The 16743-nt window shown below is 49.2% G+C and overlaps 1 long non-coding RNA gene across 1 annotated transcript; it reads right to left on the bottom strand.

The window, feature by feature from the left end:
• Positions 1-1566: 1566 nt before the first annotated feature.
• LOC144581472 (uncharacterized) lies at positions 1567-14413 on the bottom strand. The gene is made up of 2 exons (XR_013532340.1): positions 14308-14413; positions 1567-5324 (listed from the first exon to the last, which is right to left on the bottom strand). It is a non-coding gene; the product is annotated as an uncharacterized LOC144581472 (long non-coding RNA).
• Between the last annotated feature and the right edge of the window lie 2330 nt (positions 14414-16743).

Genomic DNA, 16743 nt, shown 5'->3' with positions numbered 1-16743 from the left:
TACCAAGGGCAAAGCCGAGCCAGGCTGGAAACAGATCAGGGCTGATTCACTGGCCCAGAGTGGCCCACAGGTGCCAGGCACTGCTCTCTCTGCCTGTAACCCTCATCTTTGACACCCCTGCCCAGAGAAACATTCTGTGTCCCTCCATGTGCCAGGATGATAGTGGCCCCCAAATATGTTCACACCCTAATCCCAGGAACCCATGGCTGTGACTGTACATGGCAAACAGGACGCTGCAGATGTGATGAAGCCCTCCCAGAATTACTCAGGGGAGGCAGGTAATGTAGTCACAAGGCTTCTCCTGAGACAGTCCAACCAGGGAAGAGCAGGAGGTGACGTGCTGATGGATGCAGAGACTGCAGTGAGGAGCTCTGAAGATGGAGGAAGGAGACAAGAGCCAAGGAATGCAGGTGGCCCCTAGAAGAGGAAAGAACTTCAAAGAAATGGATTCTCCCTTAGAGCCTCCATAAAGAACCAGCCCTGCCTACCCCTGACTTTAGCCCAGTTAGATTGATCTTAGACCTCTAACATCCAGAACAGTAAAAGAGCAAAGCTGTGTTGTTTTAAGCCACCAAATCAGTGGTGACTTGTTATTCAGACATCACCCATCAGCACCCTGGGGAGGTGTGCCTGGTTCTCCAGACAAGCAGCTCTCTCTCCAAGACGGCCCTATGCCCATGTTGGGCCTGTGTCTGAAACCCCCTAGCTGCACAGGGTCCATGAGGCTGGGGTGTCCCCAATGGAGTGCCCCATCACTCACTCAGCCCTGCAAATGGCCACTACATGCTAGTGCTGTGGACACTCATGGTTTGGTTTCATTTCAGGGAAAAGCCCCTGAGGATTTGGGGAATGTTTTCCTCCCTCAGCCTTGCTGTTTGGCGACCCCACTGATGGCCTGCCTAGGCTGAGTCCCTGGGCATGCTGGCCCAGTTATAGCTGCCACCCCCCTTTGCCAGCTGCTCAGTCCAGAGGCAAGAGTCTCCACCAAGGACAAAGCACCACAGTCCTTTCATGGTATATTTCAAATAGGAACTGGAAATTAAGGGCCAGTCCCAATAACTTGAGTAAGAGGCAGACACCAGCCGGCACAGAGTGGGTCCCACTGCCCAGGCCCTTCCTGCAGCTCCGCTCGCTGTTCTGCCCAAGCCCAGGCTCAGCAGGGACTGGCCCGGAGATCATCCCCAGAGCGGGACCTCAGTGCGGGTGCCAGAGAACAGTGGGGGTCTGAGAAGGCTCCTCAGACCTTCCCTTGGAGGAAGGCAGGAAAGTGGCCTTCTCGGGCTCCATGGGCAGGCAGGCACCCTTGGGCTTCCTTTCTCCCATCTGTGTAAGGAACAGCTCCAGGGCCATGAGGCACTCTCTGCTGATCCTGTCTCATAGCCCCAGGGACACTGTCTGCCCACCCACCCTGTGTGGCCTTGGTCACAGCTGCAGTGGGACATCAAGTGGGTCCATGGCCATTATGGACTCCCACACGCAGCGGCCACCATATGCCATGGGGTCCTCATCTCAGGTGCCCACATTCAGAAAGGATTTGGGATAGACCATGAATTCCACAAGGACAGGGATTTTTAAAAGTTTGTGTTTACTGATGCAACATAAAATCCTCCAAACAGTATGAGCCTGACACAGACAGGTGCTCAGGAAACAGTTTTTGAATGAACGACTAAATACTGAATTATTTACTTGGTAGAATGAGGATGTGCACTTCCAACAACTGGAAACAGTGCTCCGCGTTCAGAATCTTCTTCACCTAATGCGCTTATTCGGCACATTACCGGGCTGAGTGAGCTGTGGGTGGTCTGCACAGTAGTTGTTTGTAAAAAAGCTATGAAACAAACTGTGCAGGCCAAGAATAGATTGACATTGTTCATGACGGTGCTTACAGGCTGTACAAGATAAATTAGAAGGCTTTGCCTAAATAATAATTACAGAAATGCAAATTAACAAGACAGCATTTCTCAACGATCGGATTGGTGGAGTCCAGCATCCACATGCACTCCTGACCAGGACGTGGAGAGAGGTGTGCTGGGAAACAGTGGGGGCCTGACAGGGCTCCTTAGACCCTCCCTTGGAGGAAGGCAGGAAGGTGGGCTTCTCGGCAAAGTGCAAAGTGGCATGGATTTGGGACAGCAAGTTGACAGTATCTGAGAAAGCTAAAACTCTGCATCCCCTGGCCAGGCACAGTGGCTCACACCTGTAATCCCAGCACTTCAGGAGGCTGAGGCGGGCAGATCACCTGAGGTCAGGAGTTCAAGACCAGCCTGACCAACATGGAGAAATTCCGTCTCTACTAAAAATACAAAAATAGCTGGGTGTGATGGTGTGTGCCTGTAATCCCAGCTACTAGGGAGGCTGAGGCAGGAGAATTGCTTAAACCCGGGAGGCAGAGTTTGCAGTGAGCCAAGATCATGCCATCGCACTCCAGCCTGGGCAAAAAGCATGAAACTCTGTCAAAAAAAAAAAAAAACAAAACTCTGCCTCCCCACACACAGCAAGCCCTGCAGCAGTAAGTCTGTCATGGTGAAGGCCCAGAGCAACCCCATGCCTATCCAGGGACACTAGGGCAGCTAATAAGAATAGCACCCTTGCTGGAAAGTGTATGGTTGCTGACTGGGGAAAATATCCATTACATGTCATGACGTGTTTGCAAGCCACAAACCTCTACATGGAGTATGTTATTGTTTGTGGGAAAAAATATGTGTTCACAGGTATGTACATGTTTGTGTGTGTGTGCAAATGAGCACATGCAGGGACTTGTTGGAATGTGTGTGCACAGTGCATGTGTTTGTGTTTGTGTCTGTGCATGTGTGTGTGAGCATGTGTCTTTTGTAAGTACAGGAGGAAATCAGGAGTAGTCATGGTAGTGGTGATAGCTGTACTGTGTCCCACCTGGGCCAGGCCTGGCACCTGACAGATACTGTAGTCGTGCATTTAAACCTCAAGTTGGTTACCACTGTTATCTCCATTTCACAGATCAGGAAACTGAGGCAAGTGACCTGCCTAAGTTGAATTCTGAAGTCAGGCAAATTGTATCCAGAGTCCACGATCAACACCTTTCTGTTCTGTAGTCATGCTCAAAATAAGAAAGGCCAGATGAGGTGTGCTGTTAAGCATTTTTTAAGTGGTGGGCACTATGAGTATTGTTTCCTTTTTTTGTGTGTGTATTTTTATCTTTAAGGCTATTACTTTAAAAACATGAAAGAAATTGCATCTTTCCTTAAGGGCAAGATGGTGCTGTGGGCATTCCTCTCTCCTGATGAGATGTGCAAATGGGCTCAATGGAGAAACACTGCCGGTGTAACAACACAGTTACGCAACCCGGCACATGACACATCAATTACAGCGCACCTGAGATCCTGATGAAATCCTGGGAGCCTGGAGCTGTCAAACATGGTTTTAAAAAATAAAGGGAATACACCCAGCCCACACCCTGACTTTACAACCTTTAATTAATTAGGGGGAAGAAAGAGAGATCTGTCTGGTTTCGTGACTTCAACTTTCCACCTGGAATAGGAAGCTCCAAGAATTCCATTTGGCTGCTCTTCCCACCCCCTTTCTTCTCTCCTTCTCTCTCTCTCTCTCTCTCTCTCTCTCTCTCTCTCTCTCTCTCTCTCTCTCTCTCTCAGGTTTTTTAATTTCTATTTTCAGTTCTGTCACCAAAAAGAGATTGCAAATATATTCTGCATAATTCCTAGGCTATACTATAAATGTTGGAGTGCTACTACTTGTAACATAGTCACAAATGAACTCACGCGTGGGCATAGACCGCCGCTCTGCCTTCCTTCTGCTCCTGCACCAGCCAATAGTGTCTGAAGTCAGACCCACCCCATCTTCCTGTCCAGCTGTTTAGTCTCAAACTGTACGTTTATTTCATTAATAGAGCAGTCTAAGACGTTTGTCTCATGTGCTGAACAAAGGGGCATCTTTTTCTCCTGGGAGGCTGGCTGGTTTGTTGGTGGAAAGGCAGGGCTGAGGAGCCGTCATCGTTTAACTTAAGCCTCCTGCACTTTCACATTCTGGGACCCAGAACCTTTCTTGTCTATAGTTAGGTTTTTGAAAAGTGCTATCTGATTAAAATTTAAGGCCAGACACAATGGCTCACGCGTGTAATTCCAGCACTTTAGGAAGCTGAGATAGGGGTTGGGAGTTCGAGACCAACCTTACCAACATGGACAAAACTCATCTCACTAAAAATACAAAATTAGCTGGGAGTGGTGGCACATGTCTGTAATCCCAGCGGGAGGCTGATGTCGGGAGGCTGAGGCAGGAGAATCGCTTGAACCTGGGAGGTGAATGTTGTGATGAGCCGATATTGTACCATTGTACTCCAGCCTGGGCAACAAGAACGAAACTCCATCTCAAAAAAAAAAATTTAAACACACTTTCATTCGCTGACTCAACAACTCTTATCAGTCATGGTCAATAGCTGTCATGACAATCACTTGGGGAGTTTAAAAAAATACCCACACTTGGATCCTACACCCAGGACTGGTTGAAGTGGCCTGAGTGGAGCTTTGGCAGGGGGATTTTCAGGTGATCGTAATATGTAGTCAGGGTTGAGGCCTTCCACACAAGGAGGCTGTTTCCTCCATCTCTGCACCAGGAGTATTAGCTAATGACTAAAGGGGCACAACAGTGCAAACAGCTATTATGTATGGGATATTTACTAACGCCAGACACATCCACACAGCAACTCATTTAATCCCGATCCTGGTTCGTGAGGCCTAGAGTCTCCTTCCTCTCCTCTTTGGCTTATAGAGTGTAACCGTCTGGACCTTTCAGGCTCAATCCTTAAGGCTTTGAGTTCTACATCCTCCTGATTAGAGCCTGGCCATCATGCTGCAAGGAAGCCAAGATAGACCCATGGACAAGCCAAGGCCATCTGGAGGAGGTCCTGGAGGATGGAGGCCAGCTTGGATGTCCCAGCCAGCTTGAGCTCCCAGTTGAATGCAGCATAGGAGAAGCCACAGCCCGCACCAAGTAGAGTAGAAGGGCTGCCCAGCTGAGCCCTGCCCAAATTCCCATCCACAGAATTACGAGAAAAAGCTGTGGGCTGGGTGTGGTGGCTCACACCTGTAATCTCATCACTTTGAAAGGCCGAGATTGGTGAATCACCTGAGGTCAGGAGTTTGAGACTAGCCTAGCCGATATGGCAAAAACCTGTCTCTACCAGAAATACAAAAATTAGCTGGGCATGGTGGCATGTGCCTATAGTCTCAGCTACTTGGGAGGCTGAGGCAGGAGAATTGCTTGAACCCAGAGGGTAGAGGATGCAGCAAGCCAAGATTGCACCACTGCACCCCAGCTGAGTGAGACTCCATCTAAAAAAAAGAAAAAAGAAAGAAAAAGTTATATTGCTTGATGCATCATATTTAGGGATGTTGGGTTACACAGCAGTAATTGAAATGCCAAGAGGTTCCTCTGTACCTACAGGGTCTCTGCTGACCCCGGGCACCCAGAGAAACAGACACACATATCCATAACAGAGCGTTTCCAGTGGCTTCCACCCTGATGATAACAGCACACTCACATCACCAATGAGGTGCTCCTGGCGATGCCCTAGAGAGCTCAGGATGAGGGCACAGAGATGGCAATTGAGGGACAACTTCCAGAGGGGTGGGCTGCTTGTCTTCAAGACTAAGTTACAGAAAACAGATCCTACCTCTTAATAAGGCATTGAAGCTCAAAAACAATTTTGCTCAACTCAAACTGGGGTAGAAATAAAAATCCAGAGATATTTAGATAATCCAGAATTGTAGAGATACCATTTCAAAAGTTCCTCAACAAAAAGCAAACCCCAAAAAGCAATTCACAATGCCCCTTTAAAAAACAATCACCTGCTCTCTTTACTGCTGCCCACAGCAGCCTTGGTTATACGCAAGCCCCTGTGCCTGATGAGCGGCTGGTTCCTCAGTCTTACCAGTCCTCAGGTTTGCCAAAGCCCACAACTCCCTCGCTCTTCTGCCAGACATCCTAGATGTCCTGCCAGCTACTTTGCTTATTACATTCACCGTGCAAGGTTCAGGTCACAGATGTCGGCAAAAGCCTTCTACCAATAACAAAGTGGTGGCCCAGAGACAAGGCCCATCAGACCCCTCTCAGAGTGAACACAGGTTTGGGCTTCTCCATCAACTGAGAGAAATGGCCACATGCCCAGCAAGCCAGAGAAAAAAAAGGCTCCCTGCTTCTTTGCCTAAAGCCCTCATCTGGTCCAGCAGCTTCCTATTTATTAATAGTTACTTAATGTTTGCAAAGCCCAAAGTATCTCCAGGAAAAGTCATTTCTTCCCCGTAAAGAGAGGGCTTTCTATTATTAACAGTTTGAAATGAATTTAGGAGCAGTCTTGCAACCCCACTCCCAGAGAACTCAGACATTAGGGAATAGTGTTCTGCAGATGATGTGAGAAATGGAAAGACACGACTTTGGCTGCGAAGATGACCTGAGCACATTGTCGACATCCCAGCTCCTGCAGAGGCGCTCGGTACAGCTAAACACTGAGCTTCGTTGCATGAAGCCCTTTAGATGACAAGCCCTTCAGCTGCCTTCAGTGAGGTGTCCACGAGGGAGGCAACAGGTGTCTGCTCCAGGTAAGAAGCCCAGGACCAGGCACGGGGTTAGGGGAGAAGCCAGCTGGCCCTTGATGCTAGGTGTGCTGTTCTCTGCCTGCCCTGACCCTGGACCCATTTTCTGTCTGGCTGCCATAAGCTGATCACCTGGGCTCCTGTACCTTCTGCCTCCAGCCAGGTCAGTGAGGGGATCAGCAGGAGACTGGTGGTGCAGGGGAGTTCCCTGTTTTGGTGGCACCATCCAGGGAGTGGCTATGTCCCCAGAGGCCCAGAAGGGGTAACAGCTTCCTACTAACCCAGGGGTGCTGGAAGCTACCCAGGTTCTCCCTTGGGGACAAAGGATTTCTTCCCCAGGATGGGGAGGTTGTCAGCCTCCACTCAGAGAAGCACCTGTCCCGTGACTCAGTCCTTCCTGGGCACCTTTGCCTCCAGTGACTGGTTGATGTGGAGCCTAAAGACCCTTGCCCAAAGTTCAGGAATCCTCTGCAGGGCCATCCAGCTTGGAGTTACCTGTGGGGTCAGCTAAGGCCACTGTTGCGACTGCACCTCAGCCTCCTCTCCCGCTCCCCACCCTTCCAGGAGGATGTGAGCCAGTTCTCATGCTCACTGCAGCCATGAGTCATCCATTACCACCTTTTAAATTTCTAACAAATAAATCAAAATCTAGAGAGTCAAGAGACTAAGTCATCAACTGGCAAATGGAAGAGGCAAGTTGAATTCCCATCTGCCCAACTGCCCAGTCCACGTTATATGGTGCATATTTGACTGTAAAGAGAATATGTGCCCTTCTTAGTTGTCAACTGGGGGGTAGAGTTGTAGATATTTGAGGTAAAGTTCATTACTAAAAGTTAGAGGAATCGGAACATGATTGTAAAATCTTCCTTTCAATGTATTAGAAATGCATGTCTTCTCTCACATGAGTAGGGGAAATGGGAGGGATAAAAAGTGAACATAGCCTATGGGAGGCCTGGAGAGATGGAGTCCCTCGGAGGGCACAGGGAGGGAGGAATGAAGCCCCTGGGGGAAGCGCGGGGCGCTGAGCTTTCTAGATCTTCCAAACTCAACTCACCTTCCAGGAAAGATGGGCGCAGAGGAAACCTTCTGCCCCAAATCTTACAAAGTACATATTCACAGAAGAGCAACAACAGAAAAATAAAATGCCAGCCGCACTCACAGTGAGAAAGAGGATCAGCCTAACACCATAAAGCTGGAGACAGCCGGTGAGAGGATCCCCAGGGCTCCTCCCTGAAGGACACGCCCTGCCCACCAGAAACAGAGGCCACCTAGGAGGAGACACCGACTCCCACTGAGAGTGGAAGGCCCCTTCTCTCCAGGGGCAGAACAACCGCCAGGACCCCTGCTTGACTGTCTTTGGTGGAAAGCATGGCTAGAGGTGGCCATCCAAGCTTATTTATGTTAAGCACAAAGAAAATTACCACAGGAGAAAGTAATCAATGCCAGAGCCCTGGGAACCAAGCTAAGCATCTTGTTCTGAGGGTCCCTTCTCCCATAGATGAGCCATTTCTGGGCCAACACCCATATGGTTTTTTCCTTTGCCTCCCAGAGGCTGGGAAGGAAGTGAGAGCAGTGGACAAAGCTGGGCATCCACCCAGAGCTGGGCAGGTCTGGGGCAGAGGCCTGCGTCTCACGCTGCACCAGCATGACTGGACAACCTCAACCCAGTCTGGAATATGGTTGGGCTTAGGGAATCCCAGAAAGGGTCCTCGGCAGCATAACTGTATTAGTTGTCTACGGCAACAATCTTAGTGGCTTAGAATGAACATTCTTCACAGAACTGTTGTGGGAAGAGGGCTCAGTTATTCCTAGACTTCTACCAGCAACGCTTAATACCAGGAGAATAGATCTTCAGGGTGATCAGAGAGGAAAACATGGTGCCCAAGAATCTGATACCCAGGTAAGTCATAATTTCTCCAGTCAAAGGCAATAGGACATATATTTTCAAAATTGCCAGGATTTAAGAAATACAGAACATTTAAGAAAAACAAAAGTAAAATAAGATTGCCTAATTAATCAACAACATAGAAATGGAAAAGCCATGATATGAAATGAATGAGGTTGGATTAATGTAAATTTAGAACTGATGCTGAGAATTATGGGAATTATGGTTACAGAAATAAAGATGAATATTAAAGCTGAAATGAAAATTGATCCAAAATGACTAGAGCTCTCTTGGCTAATTAAAATGAATACCTGTGTGTTGTTGTGGTAGGCAGAACACTGGCCCCCAAAGACAACCATGCCTGTATTAGTCTGTTTTGCATGCTATAAAGAAATACCTGAGGCTGGGTAATTTATAAAGAACAGAGGGTTATTTGGCTCATAGTTCTGCAAGCTGTACAAGAAGCATGGCACCAGCATCTGCTCAACTTCTGATGAGGCCTCAGGAAGCTTACAGTCATGGCAGAAGGCAAAGGGGAGGAGAGTGTCTCACATGGCAAGAGAGAGAACAAGAGAGAGTAGGGAGGTCCCAGACTCTCAAACAACTCAATCTCACGTGAACTAACACAGTGAGAACTCACTCATTACTATGGGGAGGCACAAGTCCCTCGTGAGGAGTCCTCCCTCATGACCCAAACTCCTCCCACCAGACCCTCCCTCCCTTGGGGATCACATTTCAGCATGGATGTGGAGGAGACACACATGCACACCACAGCAATGCCCTAATCCCTGGACCCTGTGAATGTTAGGTTGTGTGGCACAGGGGAGTCAAGGTGGCAGATGGAATTCAGGTTGAAAATCAGCTGACCTTGAGGTAGGGAGAAAACCTTGGATCACCCAGGTGTGTCCCATGTAACCACAGGGTCCTCAGCTATGGATCAGGAGGCAGCGGGTATGGCGTGGTGCGGGAAGAACTCAACCTCCTGCTGCTACTTGGAGGTAGAGGTGAGGACCACAAGACAGGGTGGCTGAGGGCAGCCAGAGAGATGAGGGGAGGATTCCCCCACAGCCTCTGCAAGGAACACAGCCCTGCCAACACTCACAGTGGTCAGTGAGAACCATCTACTTCTGAACTACGCAACTGTCAATGATACATGAGTATTGTTTGAAATCACTACATTCATAGTAATTTGTTATAGCAGCAATAAAAAATGAATACAATTGTGGAAAAATTAGAATAGGTGCATGTATTATATTTATAACATGAAAATATGATTACACTGTGCCTACTTAACTGTAACCTGCTTTTTCTTTTCTTTCTTTTTTTTTTTTTGGATGTTTAGTAGAGACAGGGTTTCTCCATGTTGGTCAAGTTGGTCTTGAACTCTCGACCTCAGGTGATCCGCCCGCCTCGGCCTCCCAAATTGCTGGGATTACAAGCATGAGCCACCACATCGGCCTGCTTTTTCAATATAACAGCACATAGTAAACATTTTCCTATGATAACAATATGGACACTCCCACAACAGGATCCTCAATTGCTGCATAGAGTGCATGGACTTTAATGCATTTATCCCATCTTTCCAATTGGTGAAGGCCTCCCCTAACTCCCAGATGAACATTCTCTATGTACATCCTGCATTACACCAAATTCCTAGAATTTGAATTGCTTTGTCAAAACATAGATACTTTCTAGGAATGTATGACATTTGACATACAGCATAATTGACACATAACCCTTCCTGCACAGGACCAGGGGCTGCTGCCTGGGATCCTGAGAAACCATCGTCATTCCCATTCATTTCTTTTTATGGATCTCAGCATGATTGTATCTTCTGAGGCAGGTTCTTTTCCCATGCCTCTCTCCATTGCTGGGCACTTTCTTTCCAGAACACCATGCCCAGTCCCCGCATAGGTGGTGAGCTGGGGTGTGGTGCTCTCTGGACCATAGCAAGCAGCTCAAGGCTCAGCCTGCTCTGCCCCTGCCAAGAGTCATTCTTTTAAGAGTTAAAAGACCACCAAAGCTTCATTGATCTGTTCCATTTAATTTTTAAAGCGTCATGTCTCCCCGCAACCACCTTTATTCCCTTTTGAGACAAGGTCTCGCTCTGTCACCCAGGCTGGAATGCAACAGTACCATCATAACTCACTGAAGTCTCAACCTCCTGGGTTGAAGTCCTCCTGCCTCAACTTCCCAAGTAACTAGGACAGCAGGCATGAGCCACCGTGCCCAGCCACTGTGTATGTGCTTTTTATTCCTTTTAAAAATTTAATTTTCTCTTAAGATGATGCATTTAGGAACTGGACTTATTGATGGCATCTTTTAAAATTATTTTGCAGTATTTAAAAAACTTTGATTCACTGATGTGCTTTCAGCCTGAAGAAGGGGCTGTGAGATCCGTCTCGCTGGGTCAGAAACACACAAGGCAGCTCCCCACTGCCTTCCTCAGTGTCGCGCGCTGGAAGCAGGGGTGTCCAGACCACACTGCAGCTTCCTCGGGAACCTGGGCTTTTCTTGGCAATAACTATTGACATACGCCTTTAAAAATAATGGGCATGGGCATGGGTTGGGGGTCGGGGGGGTTCACTCCCAAATCAGCCCTTGAGAAAAGTAATGAACATAATTCCCCCCACCTCCCTGTCCCTTTTACAAACAGGTCACATTAAGCTAATTTACCAGCTAACACAAGACCTGATGGCCAGGTGGTTTCCCATGGGATTGAAAAGGCAGGCGCTGCCAACACTTTGTCTAGGCCCCTCAGTGCCCCAGTGACATCTGCCCAGACCTCGCAGGCACCTCGGCTTTGTCTTTTTTGATGACTGGAGAGAGTTGGTGGCTCCTAGATCCCAAAGTGGCTGTAACCCTTTCAGACACTGACTGGCTCTGGAAGCCCTCCCAGCCCCTGGGCAGCTCTCTTCCTCCTTTCTGTCCTCAGATATGTCACCATCCCAACCTAGGAGAAATCACTCTTCTCCACGTTGTGTGTGTGTGTGTGTGTGCACGGGCGCACGTGCATGCACACACATCTGTGCCTGTTGGGAAGTAGAAAACAAGATTTGTTTCCATTCTTTTGAGACAGCATGGGAAGGTTAAAATATAGCAAATGCTGACTGGAGAAAGTTTCTATGCTACAGAATCCCACATCCTATTGGTGGCCAGTCTGGTTTGTTGGGGCAAATTGTTTTAAAGAGCCTGTTTAGAGTCGAGGTGTGCCTGTGAAATTAAACACACAGCAGATGAGAAAGGCTTTCTTGGGGTGGATCTGCAGGACTTGATTTTGCTGAGTTTAACGCCACTCATTTCACTTTCTGTTTCCCCTGCTTGAACGTATAGAACCTTGCTGGGAGCCAGACGAGGTCCCTGGGTGGGATGGGTAGCCTCTCTGGGTGGGATGGGTAGCCTGCGCTTGCTCTGGTCTAGACTTTCGACCTCCCAGAGTCTAGGGATCACTCTGCGCACTATCCTCCATCTAGAGAGGGGCCATTTCCATCCTCATTCAGTTTCCCATATTCAGGGGAACTCCTCTCCCAAGATGAAACAAGGGCCCAGTTCCATTTCTGACTTTTCTCTAGGTCGGCATGTGTGATCACTTCACAGAAAATAATGGTGTGGTTGTGCCAGACTGGGGACAAAGGCCCTCTGTTGTCCCCATCACCTATAGTTTCCTGCCACAAAGGCTATACCAAGTACCTTCTAAAGAAGGCTGAACACGTCATGGATTTAATCAAAACCCAGCACTCTGGGCTACTGTGACCCCAGTCACCAACAGGGGTTGAGACTCACCAGAGGCCCCGCCAGAACTGGCTGGGGTTTCTTCTCCACCTCAGTGCTACCTGCGTCTCCAAGCCCATGCTCCCTGGCATCTCTCAATCACTCCCCCTACAAGACTTCAGGATATGGGTAACAGGGGCTGCCAGGGCCTGGACCCGCTCACTACTGAAACCCCCTCAGATGTCATTGCGGGGGTATAAGTCCCGCAATGACATCTGAAACCAGCGGGACTTATACCCCCTCCAAAGCTAACATCCAAAGGGCAAATGATAGGACCCCCCTCCACCCCAGCAGTGAGCAACACGTCAGTCTCACCAATTTGAGAGTCTCTAGAAAAACAGATGGTAATTTGTTGACACAAAGATTTAAGGGGACTCAATTACAGTCCCACTGAAAAAGCTCTCTCTAAAATAAGAAAGTATACAGATTCCTCAGCTCACAGAAATTGCTGACAGCTTTGTTTTCAACCCTGCAGGAGTAAAAAGAAGCTGACAACTTATTTTTGCAGGTTATGCTCATTCAAGTCTATTTTTAGATCTTTTTCCTAAATAAGTACACCAGAATAGCATTCAGTTTGAAAATCACCATCTGTTCAGAGCAATGAGCTTAGCCTCACTGGGCTGGTCATACGTGGTCATGGCAAAGTGGCAGTTCCCTTGTGGACTTAACCAAGGGGACAGTTTCAGGTGTTTAGAGAATGCACTAAAAACAGTCACAGGCAGTTGGCATTTTAAATGCCCATTAAACAACTATTAATATATTTTATTTGTAAGCTGAGAACCACACACACACAAAAATGCCCATGGCTTTTTAAAAAGAAGTTCAAATAATCCCTTGTATTTAAATAGATTTCTTATAAAAAGGCGATCCAGATTAAGTTTGGTAGTTAAGATAAAAATTAACCTATGGAAAAGAAAGCCAGCTCAGAACACTATAAAAAGGCCCCTTCCCCCACCTCTTTCTTCCGGTGTTCGGTGGCCCTTCCCTCCCTCTGTAGCCACTTGGTAGTGACTCACGCTTTTCTTTGGAAATGCAGTTGCTGCGCGAAACACAACGTGAGAATGGGAATCTGACATATGAATAACCCGGCCAAGAGGCACCTCTTGGAAATGACACTGGGCCTAGGCTAGAATTACGCACAGACCCCGGGAGGGCTGCGGCTCGCAGGCCCGGAGGGGGCAGGGTGAGGGCGGAGGTCCTGGCACCCCGAGGCTTGACCCGCCAGCACTGCTGGACTATTTTTAGCTTCCACTAATCTTAGCCGACTCCACCCTCTTGAATAACCCAGATCTTAAATACTATTTTTCTCCAACAAGTCAGAAGAATTCTGCGAGTTAGAGCGTAGATTAAGTCGCCAGCGACGGGCACTGAAGGTTTTAACACCGAGAAAACGAGCCGGCGGCGGGGAGCGCGTCCTCAGCGGCCGGCTCGGCAGGGGACTCGGGCACTCGGGGGCGCGCGGTGGTCGTCAGGTGCGCAGCAAGGAGGCCTCTGGCTTGTCTATTTTGGGCCTCGGAACGTTTTCCAAAATAATAACCAAAAGGAAATACACACGCACCAAACACACAAAACGTCCTTCTGCGGGAACTTCGCACTAGGAAAGAAAAACAAATCCGAAGTGAAATGATGACGCAGGGTTTTGTAACCGCGCGCTTCTGAAACCCGAGCCGGGGAGCCACTTCTTATCTGCGCCGCGTTCCGGGAAGCAGTCGGCGTTTCGGCCGCTCAGGGGCGGCCGCCGCACGTAGGCAGCGCCCCCCGGCCCTGGAGCCGCTGGAAGGCGAGGGGGGAGGCAGATCGCCGGTGGAGCAGGGGTCAGAAGTCAGCGTTTAACCACTCCCCAGCTTTCGGTGAAGCCGGAATGTGAGCAGCGAGTCAGGGGCGGGCGCGTTGGAGTCTCAAGCACTTGCCCTAACCACCGAGGCTCAGCCCTCTCCCTGTAGCGGCCAGTCGCGTGGCTTAGGGCCGTACCCCGAATTTAGCCGCACCTGCCGCTGCGTCATTGACAACCCCCACCGCGCCACTGCTGTCACGAAGCGATCAAGAGTATCAAGAAAACAAGGTTACCGCAAAGTCTGCTTGTTCTTCGAAGGGAAGAATTGGAATTGAGGACTTTGGAAGGCAGGAAGTTGGTGAAATGCTGCTTCCTCTCTCCTGTTTTCCTCTCCTGTTTAACCTCTCTCCAGAACGTGGAGCAGCGCCGCAGGTTAACTCGTCTTACGTAACTTCGGGGTCGTGTCAGCTCTTCAGGAGAAAGAAAAACAAGTGTTGTCTTATTTATTTATTTATTTGAGACAGAGTTTCGCTCTTGTTACCCAGGCTGGAGTGCAATGGCGCGATCTCAGCTCACCGCAACCTCCGCCTCCTGGGTTCAGGCAGTTCTCCTGCCTCAGCCTCCTGAGTAGCTGGGATACAGGCCCGCGCCACCATGCCCAGCTAATTTTTTGTATTTTTAGTAGAGACTGGGTTTCACCATGTTTACCAGGATGGTCTCGATCTCTTGACCTCGTGATCCACCCGCCTCGGCCTCCCAAAGCGCTGGGATGTGTTATCTTCTTTTAGAAGTTGTATTTAGAAGCAGGCTTTGTTGCTTAGGACAAATTCACTTGTGTTGCCTGATCACTTGCAGCAGAAAATTGTAGAACTGCTCCTCAAGCAACCTAAACCAGGGGCTCCCATAACTTCAAAATAGCTCAGGGAGCCCAACATGAGAGTCACTGGACAATTGTCTTCCTCTGAGAACACAAAGTGACAAATAACCAACATGAATCAAATGATGATTTGGTATTTCATTAAACACGACTCATACAGCACTGGGAAGATAGTGGCCCATCTGTGCCAAGCGTATTTACTCGGTGACAACAGGGATTTGGAGAATTTTGCAATAACTCAGTGGTTTGCTGGGGTCTACAGGCCACATATCGGGTGTCTGGCCACCCTGTGTGTCCACAGGTGAACAAAGAAATGCGCTAATAACCTAGAGACACAAGGACAAGGACAGGCACAGCAATACCCATGTGGCCGCCTGCTGGAATTGAAAACCAGGTGTGGTGGGCATCTACCCCCCCACCAAGTCACAATGTCCTAATAAGGGCTAGCAATTACTGCACCTCCCCACTGGCCTAGGGCCCCCATCCTCCCCAGACATCTCCAAATAGAGTGGCCATTAAGAGCACCCTGCTGGCTGGGTGCAGTGGCTCACACCTGTAATCCCAGCACCTTGAGAGGCCAAGACAGGTGAACTACCTGAGGTAGGGAGTTCAAGACCAGCCTGACCAACATGCAGAAACCCCATCTCTACTAAAAATGTAAAATTAGCCGGGCATGGTGGTGCATGCCCGTAATCCCAGCTACTCAGGAGGCTGAGGCAGGAGAATTGCTTGAACCCGGGAGGGGAGGTTGTGGTGAGCCAAGATTTCGCCATTTTACTCCAGGCTGGGCAACAAGAGGAAAACTCAGTCTCAAGAGAAAAAAGTCACCCTGCTCTGTGGTGGGGAGCCTAAGAGCTGCCAGGGGCCATATCCTGCTGCCACAGGGGAAGCTGGATAGGCAGAGGAGAAGGGGAGATGGGAGAAGAAAGACTGAGTTCCCAGAGCCCATCCGGAAGCTGGCTGAGCAGAGGGAGTCCCTTTTCCTGACTCATTCAGTTTAAGCCGGGTCTGTTACTTGCCTCCAGAAGAGTTTTGACACAGGTGTTGGCACCTTCTCAATGCCCTGTCTCCATGGTTGATCCACTTCCCTGACAGGGGCTTGAACTCCTCCCCTAATCTGGCTGGTCCAGGCCCTTGCTGGTGGGGGCCACGTGCTGGAGTAGACCAGAAATCCCTTCTTGCAAGCCCTACTTCCTGTGGCTCTCATGCCGCTGACGTCTGGAGAGAGGGTGGAATCTCGGGGCATCCCGCTGAGAGACAGGCCTTAGATTCCACCCAGTGCAGACTCAAAAACTAATTTGACAAGAGTCATGTTGCTGGTTATTAGACTATGGGCTCCCTACCCACATTAAATCTGTGGAAGGCTGAGTCAGGTTTAAGGAGTCTGTTTTCTGCCCCTGACAACCTCCAGGACTCTCTAAGACTGCACAAACAAAAATGAAGTAGTGCATGGACCAATGAGGTGATAAGCCCCGGTGGAAAAATGTTCTCCAACATTCCTCTGGAAAAGAGTCCTAACAGCAAGAGCATTGGTCACGAGATTGACCTAGGGATCAATTGATTGTCAGGAAAATGACAGTCTCTGTCTAGTCCCTTATTATGTGAAATGCGGTGTGGGCTAGAGACCTCGCATGCTTTGCCCCCATCTATAGGCAGTTCCCTCTCGCACTGGGCACTGAGACTAAGCAGCTTTGTCCTGCAGAGGCGAGCCTGGCCTCATGAGGAATGGGCGTGACCTAGAGATCTGGACTAAAGCTGGGCAGAACCCCGGGGTGGTGCTTACTGAACAGGATACCTGGGTTTGTGGCTGTATCTAAGAGAGGACTTAGGGCATGTAGGGGTCATCTCGGGG

This window comes from Callithrix jacchus, chromosome 1 (assembly GCF_049354715.1).
Source record: "Callithrix jacchus isolate 240 chromosome 1, calJac240_pri, whole genome shotgun sequence".
NCBI classification, from domain to species: Eukaryota; Metazoa; Chordata; class Mammalia; order Primates; family Cebidae; genus Callithrix; species Callithrix jacchus.
The sequence above is the reverse complement of the archived record's forward strand: the minus strand, read 5'-3'. Positions and strand labels throughout refer to the sequence as shown.